The sequence below is a fragment of the Arachis hypogaea genome, chromosome 3, assembly GCF_003086295.3.
Source record: "Arachis hypogaea cultivar Tifrunner chromosome 3, arahy.Tifrunner.gnm2.J5K5, whole genome shotgun sequence".
Taxonomy (NCBI): domain Eukaryota; kingdom Viridiplantae; phylum Streptophyta; class Magnoliopsida; order Fabales; family Fabaceae; genus Arachis; species Arachis hypogaea.
In genome coordinates, this window is record NC_092038.1 from 59,256,802 (window position 1) to 59,264,266 (window position 7,465).

Genomic DNA, 7,465 nt, shown 5'->3' on the forward strand with positions numbered 1-7,465 from the left:
AATTTGAACTTTGAAAAATCATCTCACACTCTAATTACAGATAGAAAATCCGTCTGTAAATCCGTCAGTAAGGTAAAATAGAATTTTTTTATTTTTTTAATTACAAAATAAACTTGTTTTCGTATAAAATAAATATAAATTTAATACAAATTTATATCTAATTCAAAGATTTATAATATTTCAAAAAATAAACAAATTCATCGTATTATCAAACTAAGAAAAGTACTATAATCAAGCAAGTCAATATAATTCAAAACATAAACAAAGTGTATGGATAATCAACTATAATTCTCAGTATATTGTTCAACCATACTAAAACTATCAACTATGACAGGGGTGTGTCATCCATTTCAGCTTTTCCATCTTTGTGATTCACTTCCATTTTTGTCTAGTTCCTCATTAATCTTCTTGTTTTGAGTTGCCTTGTGGGGTGGTGACATATGGAAAGACAAGTGCTTCAAATTAATTGGATTCAGCTTTTCCAAAGACTGAATTCTGAGAGTCCTAAGCGGTGAGGTACCAGAAGATCTTGGACTATTCTCTCCAGTTCTGGGTTCTGGAAAAACACCCTCAATAGACTTCAAAACCTCACAAAAGTAGGCTAGAGTCTGAGGGAAAAAAATAAAATTAGTTACATTCATATTCAGGGAGACTAAGATTTAATGAATCACAATTAGGAACAAAAATTGATATTCAAAGGGATGTTTGAACCTGATCAATAGACTTATCCTTAATCCTCAAAACCTTATTTTGCAATATGATCACCGGATAGAGCCTATGCAGATCACCCAGGGTTGTAATAACCATCTGCAAAATGAAGCAGATGAATGTAAGAACAAAATGAAAAAAGAAGGCTGTATTTTAATCAAACACAAAGAGGGCATAACGAAATACCTCACGTAAAGAGAGAGATTATAGTTTGCAAAAATACAAATGCCAAAGCATTGATGGGTTGGGTGGCTGCAACAAACTGATAGAAACAATCAAACATAAATATTAAAAGTAGGATGAAGTCCAACAGAACACATCTTTGCACATCATTTTCATTGTTAATGAAAATTTATACAGATCTTTCGGGTGAGTTGTTGCAAACAAGAATCAACATACGTTTTAAACCATAGAGATGCATACAATGATTTCAAACGTGTCATTGTTGCTTTTTCACAGCAAACAAATGACTATTAAAACTGTGCCACTAGTTTCAAACCCTACATAGTCTCATAGATCCTTGCTTTCTCCTTTTCAGAAACATCATTTTTCCTATGAATAACTGAGCCCACAACTTCTTAACAAAAAGAAATTTATTAGAAAGCAAAAGATGTGTACTGGAGGACAGAAAAAAAATCCTCAAAAGCGAAGAACAAAAGAGAGAAACTTAACAAAATAAAGGAAACTACTAAAGTACCTACAATTATGACAATCTATAAGGAACTGACAGCAGATCAATCTATAAGGAGAATTCGGGCATAAGTTGGATATACTAATTATGATATTTGCACTACTAAAGTACCTACAATTATATGGATAATTTTTCTTTGAAGAAGAAAAGGAGTAGGCAAAGGCTATAAAAGTTCAGTGTAAAATTTGTTCATTGGATAATACCATTAGAAGATAGACAAAGATCACATAGAAGGTTCAAAACATGGACTTTCAGTAAATCTGGGAGATGAACTTGAATTTTTTGGAAGGATTAGGACAAAATTCAACATGACCAAAAGTTATAGCAAATAAATTAGAGTTTGACCATCGGAAAAGAAATGAAGTGCAACTTAAGAATATAAAATAAAAAGAACTTATGCTCCACAGCATATGAACGTGCAATAAGTTGAGTTTTAACTCCGAAAAGACATACTTTGGTCAGGATAGTCAATATACTCCAACAGGTAGGTCACCATATCATATTTCTGGCGAATCTCTCTTATCTGAAAGAAAAGTGGTAAAAATTAGTCAATTCTTAATATAAACTCAATTCTAGATTTTCCTCAAGAAAAATGATGAGCATTAATGGAGAGCCCTACTGCCAATTGCCATATGTTTTGGGAAAATTTGCATGCATAAGAAAAAAAATGTTTTGGTCCCTTTGTTTAGAATCTTATCTCTGCAAAAAATTAGACCAGAGAAGAGATATACACCTTGCACCACGATAACCATGCACCATGATAACCCTTAAAATTACAAGTTTACAACTCATATGGTTCGGTTAAACTAGCTTTGCATATAAATTTTTATTTTATCTCATGTACAACCTCTGTGCACTGTCCCTGCCCCCTGCCCCCTGCCCCTGCCCCTATCTATCTATCTATCTTACTTATATATGTTTATGCTTCCCCCTATGCTCTCTCAACCTAGTGGAACATAACATACAAGGAAAGTACTCTGGTATTTTGAGGAAAGGAAAAAACCCTTTTATTATTTAATATAACTCTTATTAATTGTTATTATTATTGTGTTATGCCCATCAAGTATGAAATAGTGGTAAGTCAAATAAATATTTTTGAAAATTTCTTTTTCCCAATCACAATTTACAAATATTGACCCCAAGTCTCTATGTTGGGAACACAACTAATTTATATGCAAAGGAATGCTAGCAGTCTTGACATATAAGAAACTATGATATATTATTAAATTATTAAATTAAAAAAATTAAATTAATAACTAAATAATGATTAAAAATAAATGACTCCTAACATTTTTTATATATATACAGAGAGACACACACAATATTGTTGGATGGTAACTAAGCTCTACACCAAACCATACAAATATCTATGCATTTATTATAGATTTAACTTAATATGAACAAAAAAGTATACGTATATAGTTTACAATATAGTACTTTATCATAAGTAAGAATCATCATAATATAGTACTAGTACAAATACATATCACAAGAATAGAAATCATAAGTAGGTATCTTATTCGATATTATTGGTATTCTTTAAGGGAGAGGGCCGGATCAAAGTGCTATTAATTAGACTACAAAAAATGGCACTAAAAATACTTTCTCTGATATTATAGTATATATATATGATGTAAACAAAAACAAGGATACTTGTACTGATAATTATGAAACTTGGCATAGTGTATGAGGGATTTAGGGCCTGCAAGGTGAATTAAAAATTCCAACTCCAAAGGAATGAATGGTTAGAAAAAGCATCATCATCAGCATCACCATTATTTAGTTGTTGGTGGTGTAGTAGTATACAAAAACTCACCTGAGTGCACCTTATCTATCCCTCCATAGTAGAGGCCAAAATTCAGGTATACAGGTATACAGATAAGAAATAATAAAAAAAAAAAGAAAAAAGAAAAAAAAGCAAACATGATAAGCTTTGTCCTTTGGATACAGTTAATGTTTAGTTGCTTCAAACTTTATAAAAAAAAATTCCAGGTGCATGGAGAATGCAAATCTCAAATGTGCTGTACTTAAAGGCTTAGAAAATAATAGTCTCAGAGCAATAATAGAGAGAAGATTTTTCAGAAGGCTAGTTATGCATTTTCTGGGTATTAACCATTTGATTTATAAAGCTTCTCTTGCTTTTGCTGCGCTAAATTATGCCAGAAATGAAGGAACCTGAAGTTATAAAGTTTTTGTCTCTCTTCATATTGATTCTTAATTTTTTGTTTGTGTGAAATGACAAAAATTGTTAATGTATTGTGATATGTGATTTATTGTTCTTTATGTGAAGCATCTAGGACTTTGAAGCTACCTAGTGGAGTCATAATTCAAGGTAAATCAAAGCATACACTATAGATAATCCAATTGTGCAAATTTAATGGAAATTATTATTAGTGTAAACCTGTACTAAGATCTATACCACTATCTTAGCTATCAATATAACTTTTTTCTGCATAAACAGATTTTCTTCTATGTTTCCAAAATAGATATAGTTGAAGGAGGAGGACCAGAGGCACATGACCAGAGGACCAGAGATTTTCTTACATTTGATGACTCTATTAAGACAAAAAATTACAAGTGCTAAATAAATTACATGTGATTTAGCAAAGTCGGCTGGGAAATTCAACAGTATTGCAGATAAATTTCTTTAACCCATGTTGCAACACACCACTGATTTGGACCTTCTACCTAAACCCTTATAATGTGCCATTTTTATTTGGTTCCATTCTAATCTGTAACTAATAGAACAGGTCAACTGGCACAAACAACTCTGACATGACAGATTAGTTCAATTGCAAAAAAGAACAATAAATCAATTAGTTGAATTGACCTGTGCACTGATTCAATCAACAGAGTAGCAAACACCTAAATTTTAACTAGAGAAACTATTCCAATTTTTTAAATATTTTCTCACCTTTCCCTGGAATTAAGTTCATCACCTAAACATAATCTCAAGATAAAATAGAAAATCCATAGCACCAAAATGATAGCCAACAAATAACAGCAGCTAATTATTTCACAGCATCTGTGAACCAAGCAAAATGCAAGGAAAATTCTAAAGCCTCAACTATAAACTATAACCTTTATATGACATATTCGCTCTCTATTAGTCACAAATGTTCCACCTTTCTCAGGATTTTGTGCTGTCACTTGCACTCCATTCAGGAGAGGACCTATAAAGAGTGATATATGGTTTCCTTTAAACTCCTTATATATCCAAAGCATCCCAATTATACTCAACATAATAAGAGTCATAAACAAATAGACTCTAAAAAGGGGGAAAATGATGGAAAAAAAAGTTGTTCTCACCATTGTGCTAGAGCTTTCAAATCTTCGTGCAGTATCAATATATAGATGTCTTCCTAGAATATTTACTTAAACCTTTGTATATAAACTAAGCATTGTTGTGGCCCATCCTGATAATGTGATTCTTGTAAAACCTAGAGAAAAAGAAAATACAGTAGAAAAATACATTGTAATAATGGAATTTCATTGTATCAAAAACTAGAAGAAAATATAGTAGAAAATTCAAATACTCACCATCGGTGTTAGGTTTGAAGGGAAGAAAAAATCGCTGAAGGAGGATTAGGGTTTGTCCTCGTAAAAGAGGGGAAGGGAAGGGACAGCATGGGAACAGCGATTATTGACGACGAGAGTGATGGAAGTCTCAAAGGTGTTAATGATGGAAGAATGCGGTGGATGAAGACGCTGAGGAGAAAGGTTTGGAGTGTGAATGGAGAGGAAGATGACTGTGAAGATGACTGTGAAGCTTTCTTTTGGAGTGTGGAGCTCGAGAGGATGGAAGGAGAGTTGGCAACTCAAAAGATAAAGAAGTATCGTTAATTCCTTCATGCTCGTTCCAAGTTCGAAGTACCATTTGTACAAATAAGAATCCCCCTCGTTACAAGATTTCTTCTTCATATAGATAGATATAGGATCTTTGGAGCAATTACTTAGAAGTACATTTTTTGAAATAGCCCTTCCTATCTGATAGAAAAGGATCCCATGATCCTGAACCGATCTTACCTGGGATCGCAAATCCCAAGTTTCTCTATGAAGAGCAGATCTAATTATATTAGTGTCTATAATGGATTTCTTTTGTATAATACTAATCGATAGGGCCTCATTGGTAAGTGCTACAAGATCTCGTACATTGGAACCCATAGTTATGGTTATGCACCCGAGTCCATTAGTATGGAACATTCTCTTTTCCAAGTGAAATCCCCTAGTATATGAAAGAGTGAAAAAGTGCTTTCGTTGTTGTGGAATAAGACGAATTATCCGAAGAGGATCGCTTAACTGTAGCAAGAGCACGGAAAATTGAGCGTTTCTTATCACAACCTTTTTTCGTAGCAGAAGTATTTACCGGTTCGCCAGGAAAATATGTAGGTCTAGCAGAAACAATTAGAGGGTTTAAATTGATTCTTTCTGGAGAATTAGACGGTCTTCCCGAGCAAGCCTTTTATTTGGTGGTTTAAATCAATATTTCCGACGAAAAATTTGAAATTACAGACGGATTTTTTCGGTCTGTAATAATTTAATAAAATGCAGCATTTTGTCTGTTTAATTATAGACGAATTTTCTGTCTATAATTATTTTTTACAAAAAAATTAATTTTACCGACAGAATTATTGACGGATTCTATTTTCTGTCTGTAATTTATACTAATTTATTTTTTTGTTTTCTGACAAAAAAATTCCTCTAAAATTCTATCTGTATTTCAGTGGGATAAAATTCGTCGAAAATATCCATCTGTAATAACTAATTTTCTAGTAGTGATCTTACAAATTAATACAATCAATTAATTGATATTAATTATCGATAATTAATTTTAATTGATATAACTCATTTCGTTATACTTTCTAAATAAATAATTAAAAATGCACGTCTCAATTTTTTGTTAAAGTAGAATAAAATAAATTACATAAATTGAGTAGATTAAATTTAAAAATTATAAAATTTTATTAACAACTCAAATTAATTAGTACCATAAAACTAAATTTAATGTCTATTTTAAAAATAATTACTCATATTGAAAAGGGAAAATTATATTTTGGAGGGAAAGAAAACACTCAATAAGCGTGACTACTTAGCTGGCGTGTGGCTGGCGCTTCACCGGCGTGTCACGTGCCCTTCAAAATAGCTTGGCGTGCCACGCTCAATCCTTCAAGTGGCACGCTCATCCCTTTATTAACCTTGGCATGCCACGCCTTCAAACTCAAGTGGCACGCCATAGTGGAATTCTTGTGTTGGCGTGCCACGCCTTCGAGCTCAAGTGGCACGCCCTTTGCTTTCTCCACTTTCCTTTGCCTCTAGAAACTTGAACTAGCGTGGCATGCCCAGGGTCTAACGTGCCACGGCCTTGTTGTATGCTTGGCTAAGCTCCTCTGGAAAGTTGCACTAGCATGGCACACCCAGGATCTGGCGTGCCACGCCCCTTTGTGAGTGAGTGGTTCCTCTGTTTGGCGTGCCACGCCACGAACTCAAGTGGCACGCCCCAATGCTTCTTTGTCTTCTGAATGGCACTGGCATGCCATGCCTAGTTGCTCAAGTGGCATGCCGAAGTGAAGAATAGTGGATGGCGTGCCACGCCTTCGATACCAAGCGGCACGCCCCATGTAATTGCCTCTTCCATCTTCTCTGGAAACTTACACCAGCGTGCCACGCCTAAAGATTCGGCGTGTCACGCCCATGATCTTGTCTTGCTCCAGTAATTGGTGTGCCACGCCTCGACCTTCAAGTGGCACGCCTAAGTGACATGCTCGGATTGGCGTGCCACGCCTTCGACTCCAAGTGGCACGCCTAGTCTTCAATTGGCATCAGTCCTTTTTGTACCAGCGTGCCACGCCGTGCTGCTCAAGTGGCATGCCCATGTATTTGTGCACTCTTCAAGCCTGGCGTGCCACGCCTGGGTCTTCAAGTGGCACGCCAGAGTGACTTTTTGGAGCTGGCGTGCCATGCCTTCGACACCAAGTGGCACGCCATAGTGGAGGTTCTTCATGAGATGGTGAGTTGGCGTGCCACGTCTTCGACGTCAAGTGGCATGTCCATAGTAGTTGATGGGTC

General features: G+C 34.9%; 1 long non-coding RNA gene across 2 annotated transcripts; it reads right to left on the reverse strand.

The window, feature by feature from the left end:
* Nucleotides 1-205: 205 nt before the first annotated feature.
* LOC140182675 (uncharacterized) lies at nt 206-5,296 on the reverse strand. Of its 2 annotated transcripts, XR_011878691.1 has the most exons (7): nt 4,940-5,255; nt 4,709-4,839; nt 4,481-4,572; nt 1,853-1,922; nt 895-970; nt 712-807; nt 206-608 (listed from the first exon to the last, which is right to left on the reverse strand). It is a non-coding gene; the product is annotated as an uncharacterized lncRNA (long non-coding RNA). The 2 variants fall into 2 exon arrangements; XR_011878689.1 differs by lacking the exon at nt 4,481-4,572 and having other exon boundaries at nt 4,940-5,296.
* Between the last annotated feature and the right edge of the window lie 2,169 nt (nt 5,297-7,465).